Here is an 11450-nt window from a genome sequence, read left to right as displayed (position 1 = left end):
TCCTTATTTTAGGAAGGATATTCCTGCATTTGAGGGAATCCTGGGCCGATTCCCTCGGTTGATTCCTGAGATGACGGCGTTGAATTATGAAGAAAGATTTTGAAGGTTGGGCCTATACACATTGGAATTTATAAGAATGAGAGGTGATCTTTTTGAAATATATAAGATAATGAGGGGGCTCGACAAAGTAGATGCAGAGAGGATGGTTCCCCTCGTGGGGAAATCTAGAACTCGGGGGCAGAGTTTCAGAATAAAGGGTCGCCCTTTTAGAAATGAGATGAGGAGGCATTTCTTCTCTCAGAGGTTCGTAAATCTGTGGAATTCTCTGCCCCAGAGAGCCTTGGAGGCTGGGTCATTAAATACATTTAGCCTTGTTTTATTGAGAGCGAGAGAGAGAGAGATAGAGAGTGAGAGAGAGACCGAGAGATAGTCGTTGTGCCGGCTTTTGGTGGATCTGTCCAGTCAGTACTAATACCCTGCACTTTCCCCATAGCCATGTACATTTCCCCTTCAAGTCTGTTATGAAAGTTACTATTGAGTCTGCTTCCTCCACGCATTCAAAATCATAACAACTCGCTGCATTAAAACATATTTCTGCATGTTGCCTCAGGTTCTTTTATCAATCATCTTAAATCTGTGTCTTCTATTTACCAAACCTTCTGTCACTGGAAACCATTTTCCTCATTTACTCTATCACAACCTTCATGATTTTGAACACCTCTTACCCTTCACTGCTCCAAGGAGAACAATCCCTAATAAGTGGAGTGTGGGTTCAGGTAAGGGAAAATTTAAGATCCACAGAGTAACGTCAGGTTGTAGAGCAGTTAATATTAAAAGCGTTATGACTGAATGCTCGAAAACTTCATATCAAGAGAGATACATTAATGGCACAAATAGCGATCAATACGTTTGATCCAGTCGCCATTACTGTGACGTGGTTACAGGGTGACCAATGTTGGGAACAAAATGTTCCCGGGTGCTTGACGTTTAGCAACGATAGGCATAATGGAAAAGGAGGTAGCACTAAGTAAAAAGGATGCGATAAAGGCAGTTGTGAGCAAAGAGCTTAGAACAGAAAATCAGAATGTAGTACCAGTATGGGTGGAGCTAATGCAATACAAAGGGCAGATAACACTAGTTTATAGGAACGCTAATTGTAATCAATGTGTTGGACAGCGTATAATGAGGAAATTAGTGTAGCATATATCAAGGGTAATGCAAAAAAGGGTCCTTTAATCTTCATTAAGACTTTAAACAAAATTGGCAGAATGTTTTGGAGGACGAGTTAATGGAATGCTTCGAAACAGTTGTCGAGAACAATATTTTGAGCGAACTGGGTAACAATCTATTTTAGATTTAGTATTGTGTAATGAAGCTGAGTTAATTAGTAATATTATAGTAAAGGATCATCTGGGTAAGAGTGATCATAATATGATAAAATTTCATATTAAATTTGAGAATGCTCCGGTTAAGTCTGAAGCTAGGGTTATAAATTTAAACAAATGCAATTGCAGGGATATGAGGGGCAACTTTCGTAAAGTAGATTGAAAAATGTTGTTAAAAGATATGATGGTTCACAGCAATGGCAAACATTTAAATTAATAATTAATAATTCTCAACGAATGTAAAATCCCTAGGGAATAAAAACACTCCACTTGAACAGTTGTCCAACCATGGCTAACTAGAGAAGTTAAGGATAGTATTAGATTAAAAGAAGAGTTTTACAAAGTTGCCAAAATGAGAGCAATCCAATGGATTAGGAGATTTTTAAAATTCAGCTGAGAATGGTCAAGAGATTGATAAAGAGGAAGAAAATAGAATATGAGAGTCAACTAGAAAGAATTATAAAAATAAATTGTAAATTTTTAATGTACGTAAAAAAGAAGCGATGAGCACATATAAACGTGGGTCCCTCAGAGGCAGAAAGAGCAGAATTTATAATGGGGGACAAGGAAATGGCATGGAAGTTAAACAAATATTTTGCATCTGTCTAAACAGTAGAAGGCTCAAGTAACATACCAGAAATTGTGGATAACAAAAGGTTTAATGAGCATGAGGAACTTAAAGGAATTAATATTATTAAAGAAGAAGTAATGGTGAATTTAATGGGACTAAAAGCAGACAAATCCCCTGGAGCTGATGGCCTACATCCTTTGTTTTTAACTGGAGTGGCTGCAGATATACAGCAATAGAACTTTACAGCCAATGAAGTAATTCTTGAAGAGTAGTCACTTGCAGTGTAGAAAAGGCAGCAGTCGATATGTGCACAGGAAGCTTCCACAAACTGCCATGTGACAATAACTAGATCTTCTGCTGTAGTGATGATTGGTGAGGACACTGGCGATAATTCCCCTTCTTCGACATAGTGGGATGGGATCTTTTACATCCAACTGAGAGAAAGAGTCGGGGCCAACAGTTTAACATCTCATTTGAAAGACGGATCTTCTGAGAGTGTAGCACTTCCTCAGTATTACACTGGAGGGTCAGCCTAGATTTTTGTCCTCAATCTCCGGAGTGCGACTATGAATTCACAGCTTTCTGACTTCAATGCGAGGGTGCTACCAAATGACCACAGCTGACACAAAGCAGCTGTTAGCAGAGTTTGGTTTGGATCTTCCAGAATTTCCCAGATGCTAGAACGGTCCCCCTGCATTGGAAGGCAGGAAATATTACCCCGCTTTTCAAGAAAGGATGGAAAGAGAAAACAGGGAACTAGACGCCAGTACCCTGAAATTTGGCATCGGAAAAATGCTAGCATCTATTACTGAGGAGGCGGTAACAAGGCAGTTGGAAAATCGAAATATTATTAGGCTGAATCAACACGGTTTTATGAAAGGGAAATCGTGTTTGACAAATCTATTAGAGTTTTTTTAGGGTGCAACTAGCAGGGTAGATAAGGGGAAGCCAGTGGATGTAGTATATTTGGATTTTCAGAAATCATTCGATAAGGGGCTAACCAAGAGTTTGTTACACAAGATTAGTGCTCATTGGATTGGGTGTAATATATTACTATGTACTGGGGATTGGCAAACGGACAGAAAGCAGAGAGCAGGAATTAACGGATGATTTTCAGAACTGTCAGGGGGGTGGGGAGCCACGGGGCCGTGTAGATACGGGGCCGTGCTCTCCGGGCAAGGTAGGTTCTGGACCCAAGTGCAGAAACCAGGCTAGAGGCAAGTATACAATCTTTAAGGTACTTTACTAGATTCACACATAACTAGATTCATACAAGGAGCACAACAATATACATAGAACTCGAGACAAGTTACAAAACGGCAAGTCAAGAATAGGAACTCAGGACAGCTTCCATGAGGCAACCTACTTGTCCATACTGAGCTGGGATAAGCTTACCACAAGCGCAACCAGCTTGCTGAGACGAGACTCGAGACAAGCTATCACGAGGGGCTGCCACAGGGGTAACAGGCTTATCAATACAGAGCTCAAGACAAGCGCCAGCATGGCAACACGCTAGTCCAGCCCAGCACCGTATCAAGACTAAGAACAACAAGAACACAGACTTAGATACATCTTAAACACAGAGCTCGAGAGAACCATGGCAACCAGCTAGACAAAGCCAGGAGCCACAGAGCGAAGGCTAGTACCCGGTTCCCTGGTTAGGACTGAGCAAAGAGGGAAGCAACCACAGAATTTATATACCAAGAACACCAGGTGAAACCCATGAACAGCTAACAGGCCGTTAAGAATTAACACAGGAGGCTAGGAACAATTAACAAAGGGCTAGAAACAAACAAGTGAAGGTGCCATCTAGAGGGTACAGAAGGAACTGACTGGCACCCTCACAGGATCCCCACCCCTTGGAACGGCTCCCGTCGTTCCCTCTGGACAATCAGGATGGCGATAGCGAAAATCCCAGAAGAGACACAGGGCTCGAGAGACACAGGGCTCGAGAGACACAGGGTCCAAGAGACACAGGGCCCGAGAGACACAGGGCCCGAGAGACACAGGGCCCGAGAGACACAGGGCCCGAGAGACACAGGGCCCGAGAGACACAGGGCTCGAGAGACACAGGGCTCGAGAGACACAGGGCTCGAGAGAAGCAGGGCTCTAGAGACGCAGGGCTCGAGAGACACAGGGCTCGAGAGGCACAGTGCTCGAGAGGCACCGGGCTCGAGAGGCACAGGGCTCGAGAGACACAGGGCTCGAAAACACATTCGGCCCGACGAGCCCGTGCAGGGTCTCTACAAGATCACTTCAGCTTGTTCCACTCACCCGCCCTTTCCCTGCAGCCCTGCAATGTTTTTCCCTTTTGAAAGCTACTACTTGAACCTGCCTCCACTACCCTTTCAGTCACTGCACTCCGGATCCTAACCACAACAGGTCAGGGAACATCTGTGGACAGAGAAACACAGCGTTAACCTTTCAGGTCCATGAGCTCTCGGCAGAACTAATTCGGCAGATTTGCATTAAAATATTGCAGGTCCCGTGTGAGTCTTCTTCCAAACTTTTTAAGCTGCTCAAAAAGAACAAGACGAAACTAACCTCTAAACAAAAATGTTAATGGTCCGCACGGGAATCGAACGTTATTAGCACCACGCTTTAACCAACTGAGCTAATCGGCCGTCAGCTTTTGCTCATCTGTATATAAGCTTATATTTTCGAGACTCTATCTGACAATTTCCTGTATTAATCTTTAGGCATACATCCTGCAGTTGTCAATCTTACACTATCCTATCGGCAAATACTGTACATATGTCACTGTGTGCCACACATGACAACAGCCAACACAAGTGCCAGGCAATGGCCAGCTCCAACAAGCGAAAGTCTAACCACCGCCCCTTCACATTCAACAGCATGACCATCACCGAATCCCCCACCACCATCATCAACAACAACTTGCATTTATATAGCACCTTTAACGTAGTAAAACGTCCCAAGGTGCTGCACAGGAGTATTTTCAGACAAAACATTTGACACAAATCCACATAAGGAGAAATTCGGGCAGGTGACCAAAAGCTTGGTCAAAGAGATAGGTTATAAGGAGCGTCTTAAAGGAGGAAAGAGAGGTGGACAGGATTAGGCAGGGAATTCCAAAGCTTAGGGCAACAGAAATGTTGAGCGATTATAATCAGGGATGCTCAAGAGGGCAGAATTAGAGGAGCGCAGATATCTCAGGGGGTTATGGGGCTAAAGGAGATTACAGAGATAGGGAGGGGCGAGGCCGTGGAGGGAATAGAAAAGCAAAATATTATTAAAATGGAGAGAGACTACAGAATGCTGCGGTTAAGAGGGATCTGGGTGTCCTCGTACATGAAATACAAAAAGTTAGCATGCAGTAATTAAGTAGGCAAATGGAATGTTGGCCTTTATTGCAAGGGGCATGGAGTATAAAAGTAGGGAAATCTTGCTACAACTGTACAGGTGTGGCCACGCCTAGAGTACAGCATACATTTTTGTTCTCCTTATTTAAGGAGGGATATACTTGCATTGGAGACAGTTCAGAGAAGGTTTTCTAGGTTGAGTCCTGGGATGAAGGGATTGCCTTATGAGGAAAGGTTGAGCAGGTTGGGCCTATACTCATTGGAGGTTAGAAGAATGAGAGGTGATCTTATTGAAGCATATAAGATTCTGAGGGGGATTGACAGGGTAGATGCTGAGAGGCTGTTTTCCCTCATGGGGGAATCTAGAATCAGGTGGTATAGTTTCAGAATAAGGGTTTGTCCATTTAAGACGCAGATGAGGAGGAATTTCTTCTCTCAGAGGGTTGTGAATCTTTGGAATTATCTACCCCAGTGAGCTGTGGAGCCTGAATCATTGATTATATTCAAGGCTGAGATAGACAGATTGTTGACCTATCGGAGAGTCAAGGGTTATGGGGAACAGGCAGAAAAGTGGAGTTTAGGCCAAGATCAGATCAGCCATGATCTTATTGAATGGTGGAGCAGGCTCGAGGGGCCGAATGGCCTACTCCTGCTCCTATTTCTTATGTTCTTATGTTCTTAAAAGGGCAGCCAGTGCATGGGAACACCATCACCTCCAAGTTCCCCTCCAAGTTACACACCATCCCAACGTGAAAATATATCACCATAACTTCATCGTCGCTAGGTCAAAATCCTGGAAATCCCTCCCTAACAGTACTATTGGAGTCCCTTCACCTCATTGACTGCAGCGGGTCAAGAGGGCTTCTCACTACCACCTCCTCAAGGGCAATTAGGGATGGGCAATTAATGCTGGCCTTGCCAGCGATGCCCAAGTCCTAGGAACAAATTAAATTAAATTAAAATTGTCACGACTGGATGTGGCAGGATTACAGAGCTTTAATCTGATCCGTTGGTTGTTGGATCGCTTAGCTCTGTCTACACATGCTGTTTCCATAGCTTAGCATGTGTGTAGTCCTGTGTTGTAGCTTCATGAGGTTGGCACCTCATTTTAGGTACGCCTGGTGCTGCTCCTGAAATGCTCTCCTACACTCCTCATTGAACCAGGGTTGGTCCCCTGTCTTGATGCTAATGGTAGTGTGAGGAATATGCCGGTTCATAAGGTTACAGATTGTGGTGGAATACAATTCCAAAACTGAGGCCCCCTCTGCCCTCTCAGGTGGACATAAATGATCCCATGGCACTATTGGAAGAAGAGCAGGGGGTGGTGAGGTTTACCCCGGTGTCCTGTAGCCAATATTTATCCGCAAATCACCATCACTAAAACAGGTTATCCTCGATTATCACATTGTGGGAGCTTGCTGTGCACAAATTAGCTGCTGCTGTTTTTCCTATGTGACAACAGTGACTACAACTATATTGGCTGTAAAGCGCTTTGAGATGTCCTCAGGTGAAAGGCGCTGTAGAAATCAGAGTCCTTCTTTTACAGCCTTCGAAGTCACAGAATCACAGAAACCCCACAGTGCAGATAGAGGCCATTTCGGCCCATCGAGCCTGCACCGACACATATCCCACCCGATCCCCGTAACCCCTACACCAACACATATCCCACCCTATCCCCGTAACCCCATGTATTTAATCCCCCGAACACTAAGGGTCAATTTATCATAGCCAATCAACCTAACCCGCACATCTTTGGACTGTGGGAGGAAACCGGAGCACTGACAACTGACAAAAACCAAAAATCAACATAAATTGAATTTAATAGGAAAGGGAGTTAAGGCCGGCTGGTTAGCTCCGTAGGTTAGAGCGTGGTGCTAGTAATGCCAAGGCCGTGGGTTCGATTCCTGTACATGGCATTTACTTTTGATGGTGTGGGTAGTTTCTTAATTTTGCTATTTGCTGAAAAGATTGGAGCTGTAATACTTTGAAGCAAAGTTACAAAACCTTCGTTCTGCCGAGAGCTCAAGGAACTGGAAGGTTGACCCTGTGTCTATCTGTCCACAGATGGCGCTGATCTACAAACTTCTCCTACTGGTTGCGTGGCCCAATGGATAAGGCATTAGACTATGGCACTAATCCTGAAGTTATCATGAAAGTTGCAAGTTCGAGTCCTGCCACGGTCTTTTTACACACTTATTAATTCGTGTTCAGTTTTATAAAACCAAACCTGTTCCCACTTACTAGCTGAAGGTGATTCCCTACCAAACACTGCAGGGCTCTTTATTAATTAGTATTTTTGATGCTGCTTTGTGTGTTTTGCTCACTACTTCCCAACAAATCCACAATATCTAATTGATGCCGATAAATTATTAGTGTTTCAAGTGGAACTTTGGGTTAATCAGAGTAATAAAGTGCAGTGGAGGGAATTCTGATCAATTTCGGGGCCAGTGATCGCCACAGGGAGCCGATGAAATAAAATAAAGAATTTGCATCAAAGTCGCTGCGAGCAGGGTTCGAACCTGCGCAGGGAAACCCCATTGGATTTCGAGTCCAACGCCTTAACCACTCGGCCATCGCAGCTGCACATTAGCAGGGAGAAAATGCTTCCTACTGTGAGTGAGTCAGGAAATAGCTAAGAGAAAACAGGTCATAAATACTCACCGATAATTCCAGCAGGGAATTCAGGATTAACTTCTTTGGCCAAAGAGCGCTGAGAATGCATTAGTTGAGGCGAATACTACAGATGCATTTAAGAGGAAGGGAGAAAGGAATAGAAGGATATGCTGATAGGATTTTTTAAATTCGTTTATGGGATGTGGGTGCACTGGCAAGGCCAGCATTAAATGCCCATCCCTAATTGCCCCTTGAGAAGGTGGTGGTGAGCCGCCTTCTTGAACCGCTGCAGTCCGTGTGGTGAAGGTGCTCCCACAGTGCTGTTAGGGAGGGAGTTCCAGGATTTTGACCCAGCGACGATGAAGGATCGGCGATATACTTCTAAGTCGGAATGGTGTGTGACTTGGAGGGGAACTTGGAGGTCGCGGTGTTCCCATGCGCCTGCTGCGCTTGACCTTCTAGGTGGAAGAGGTTGCATGTTTGGCAGGTGCTGCTGAAGAAGCCTTGGTGAGTTGCTGCAGTACATCTTGTAGATGGTACGCACTGCAGCCACGGTGCGCCAGTGGTGGAGGGAGTGAATGTTTAAGGTGGTGGATGGGGTGCCAATCAAGCGGGCTGCATTGTCCTGGATGTTGTCGAACTTCTTGAGTGTTGTTGGAGCTGCACTCATCCAGGCAAGTGGAGAGTATTCCATCACACTCCTTACTTATGCCTTGTCGATGGTAGAAAGGCTTTGAGGAGTCAGGAGGTGAGACACCCGATGCAGAATGCCTAGCCTCTGACCTTCTCTTGTTGTCACAGTATTTATGTTGAATGGTAACCCACAGGATGTTGGTGGTCAGCTCCTTTGTTCATGTTGGACCAAGGTTTTAATGAAGTCGGGAGCCGAGTGCTCTTGGCAGAACCCAAACCGGGCATCAATGAGCAGGTTATTGGTCAGTAAGTGCCACTTTACAGCACTGTAAAGGGGCGGTAATTGGCTGGATTGGATTTGCCCTGCTCTTTGTGGACAGGACATACCTGGGCAGTCTTCCACATTGTTGGATAGATGCCAGTGTTGTAGCTGTACTAGAACAGCTTGGCTGGAGCAACAAGTCTTCAGAATGATAGCCGGGGTGTTGTCAGGGCCCAGAGACATGGCTGTATCCAGTGTGCTCAGCCTTTTCTTGATATCACGTGGAGTGAATCGAATTGGCTCAAGACTGGCTTCTGTGATGGTGGGGACCTCAAGGGGAGGATGATATGGATCTGTCCAGCATCATTTTTATTATTTTTATTATTTTGTTTCATAGCGGTTTGTTACAACTGAGTGGCTTGCTAGGCCATTTCAGAGGGCAGTTAAGAATCAACCGCATTGCTGTGGGACTGGAGTCACACAAAGGCCAGACCAGGTAAGGACGGCAGATTTCTTTCCCTGAAAGACATTGGTGAACCAGATGGGTTTTTACGACAATGCGATAGTTTCATGGTTACCATTAATGATTCTAGTTTTATTTGGGGGGTGAGGAGAAATAGAGAAGGAGGAGCCTCGTGTGGGGACCAGTTCGTGCAAATGGACTGTTTCGGTGAAGCAGACTCGATAATATTATGCAACACCCGCTTTAATCAGATGCAGAATGATCCTGGACTGACAGTACATCCCTTTTAAACAGGCACAGAATAATCCGGGACTGACAGCACATCCCTTTTAAACAGACACAGAATAACCCGGGACTGAAAGCATGTCCCTTTTAAACAGACACAGAATGATCCGGGACTGACAGCACATCCCTTTTAAACAGACACAGAATAATCCGGGACTGACAGCATGTCCCTTTTAAACAGACACAGAATAAACCGGGACTGACAGCATGTCCCTTTTAAACAGACACAGAATGATCCGGGACTGACAGCATGTCCCTTTTAAACAGACACAGAATGATCCGGGACTGAAAATAGACCCCTTTTAAAAAGACATGGAATGCTGCCTGACATGCAGAGTGTTTCCAGCATTTCATGTGTTTATATTTCAGATTTCCAGCATCAACACTATTTTGCTTTTGTAATAGAGTTCTATGTAATTGGCTCTGTGGTGCAATGGATAGCGCATTGGATTTCTAGTTGTATGACAGATTAAGGCATTGCAAAGGTTGTGGGTTCGAGTCCCACCAGAGTCGGATTTTGGGTCGTGGTTCCTCCACTGCCGGTACATTTTGCAGTAAATCAGTAATTCAGAGAAGGGAAACTACCACCCCAACACTTTCCCTCTGAGTACTCTCAACCCCTGAGTCAGTTACACAGGAGCAGGAGGAGGCCATTCAGTCCCATGGCCGTTTGACATAGCAACAGGAGGAGACCATTCAGTACCATGACACTTTTACACAGGAACAGGAGGAGGCCATTCAGCCCCTTTAGCCTGTTATACAGGAACAGGAGGAGGACATTCAGCCCCTCGAGCCTGTTACACAGGGACAAGAGGAGGCCTTTAACGCCTCGAGCCTGTTGCATTGGACAGGAGGAAGCCATTCAGCGATACAAGATCTGTACAAGAACAGTTGAACTCCATTCAGCCCCTCGAACCTATTACATAGGATGAAGAGGAGGCAAATCAGGCCCATGATCCAGTTATAAAGGAACAGTAGAAGGCAATTCAGACCAACGAGTCTGTTATAAAGGAACAGGAGGAGGCAATTGAGACCCACGTGTCTGTTTCACAGGAACAGCAGGAGGCCATTCAGCCCCTCAAACCTGCCACACATGAACAGGAGGAGGCTATTCAGCCCCTCAAGCCTGTTATACATGAACAAAAGGAGGCCATTCAGCCCCTCGAGACTGTTATACATGCACAGGAGGATGCCATTCAGCCCCTCGAGCCTGTTACACAGTAACAGGAGGAGGCCATTCAGCCCCTCAAGCCTGTTACACAGGAACAAGAGGAGACAATTCAGACACACGAGCCTGTTATACAGGAACAGGATGAGGCTATTCAGCCTGTCGAGCGTGTTATACAGGAAAAGGAGGAAGCCATTCAGCCCCTGAAGCCTGTTAGACAGGAACAGGAGGAGGCCATTCAGCCCCTCGAGCCGGTTACACAGGAATAGGAGGAGGCCATTCAGCCCCTCAAGCCCGTTATACATGAACAGGAGGAGGCCATTCAACCCCTCGAGCCTGTTATACATGCACAGGAGGATGCCATTCAGCCCCTTGAGCCTGTTACACAGGAACAGGAGGAGGCCAATCAGCCCCTTGAGTCTGTTATACAGGAACAGGAGGAGGCCATTCAGCCCTTCGAGTCTGTTATAAAGGAACAGGAGGAGGCCAATCAGCTCCTCGGGTGTGTTACACATAAACAGGAAGAGGCCATTCAGCCCATCGAGCCTATCATACAGGACCAGGAGGAGGCCATTCAGCCCCTCGAGTCTGTTATGCAGGAACAGGAGGAGGCTATTCAGCCTGTTATGCAGGAAAAGGAGGAAGCCATTCAGCCCCTCAAGCCTGTTACACAGGAACATCATGGGCAAGGAAACCTCCTGCTGATTACCACCGATTACCCTCCCTCAGCTGATGAATCAGTACTCT

At 45.5% G+C, this 11450-nt stretch overlaps 2 non-coding genes across 2 annotated transcripts; one reads left to right on the top strand and one right to left on the bottom strand.

The window, feature by feature from the left end:
- Positions 1–7777: 7777 nt before the first annotated feature.
- trnas-cga (transfer RNA serine (anticodon CGA)) lies at positions 7778–7859 on the bottom strand. The gene has a single exon. It is a non-coding gene; the product is annotated as a tRNA-Ser (tRNA).
- A 2095-nt stretch (positions 7860–9954) lies between these two features.
- trnar-ucu (transfer RNA arginine (anticodon UCU)) lies at positions 9955–10048 on the top strand. Its single transcript has 2 exons — positions 9955–9991; positions 10013–10048. It is a non-coding gene; the product is annotated as a tRNA-Arg (tRNA).
- The last annotated feature ends 1402 nt before the right edge of the window (positions 10049–11450 follow it).

The sequence above is a fragment of the Somniosus microcephalus genome, unplaced genomic scaffold (genome assembly GCF_052327205.1).
Source record: "Somniosus microcephalus isolate GS21.2 unplaced genomic scaffold, FLI_Smic_1.0 unresolved_chr8, whole genome shotgun sequence".
Classification (NCBI taxonomy): domain Eukaryota; kingdom Metazoa; phylum Chordata; class Chondrichthyes; order Squaliformes; family Somniosidae; genus Somniosus; species Somniosus microcephalus.
Note: the sequence above shows the minus strand (reverse complement) of the source record. Positions and strands in the feature narration are given on the sequence as shown.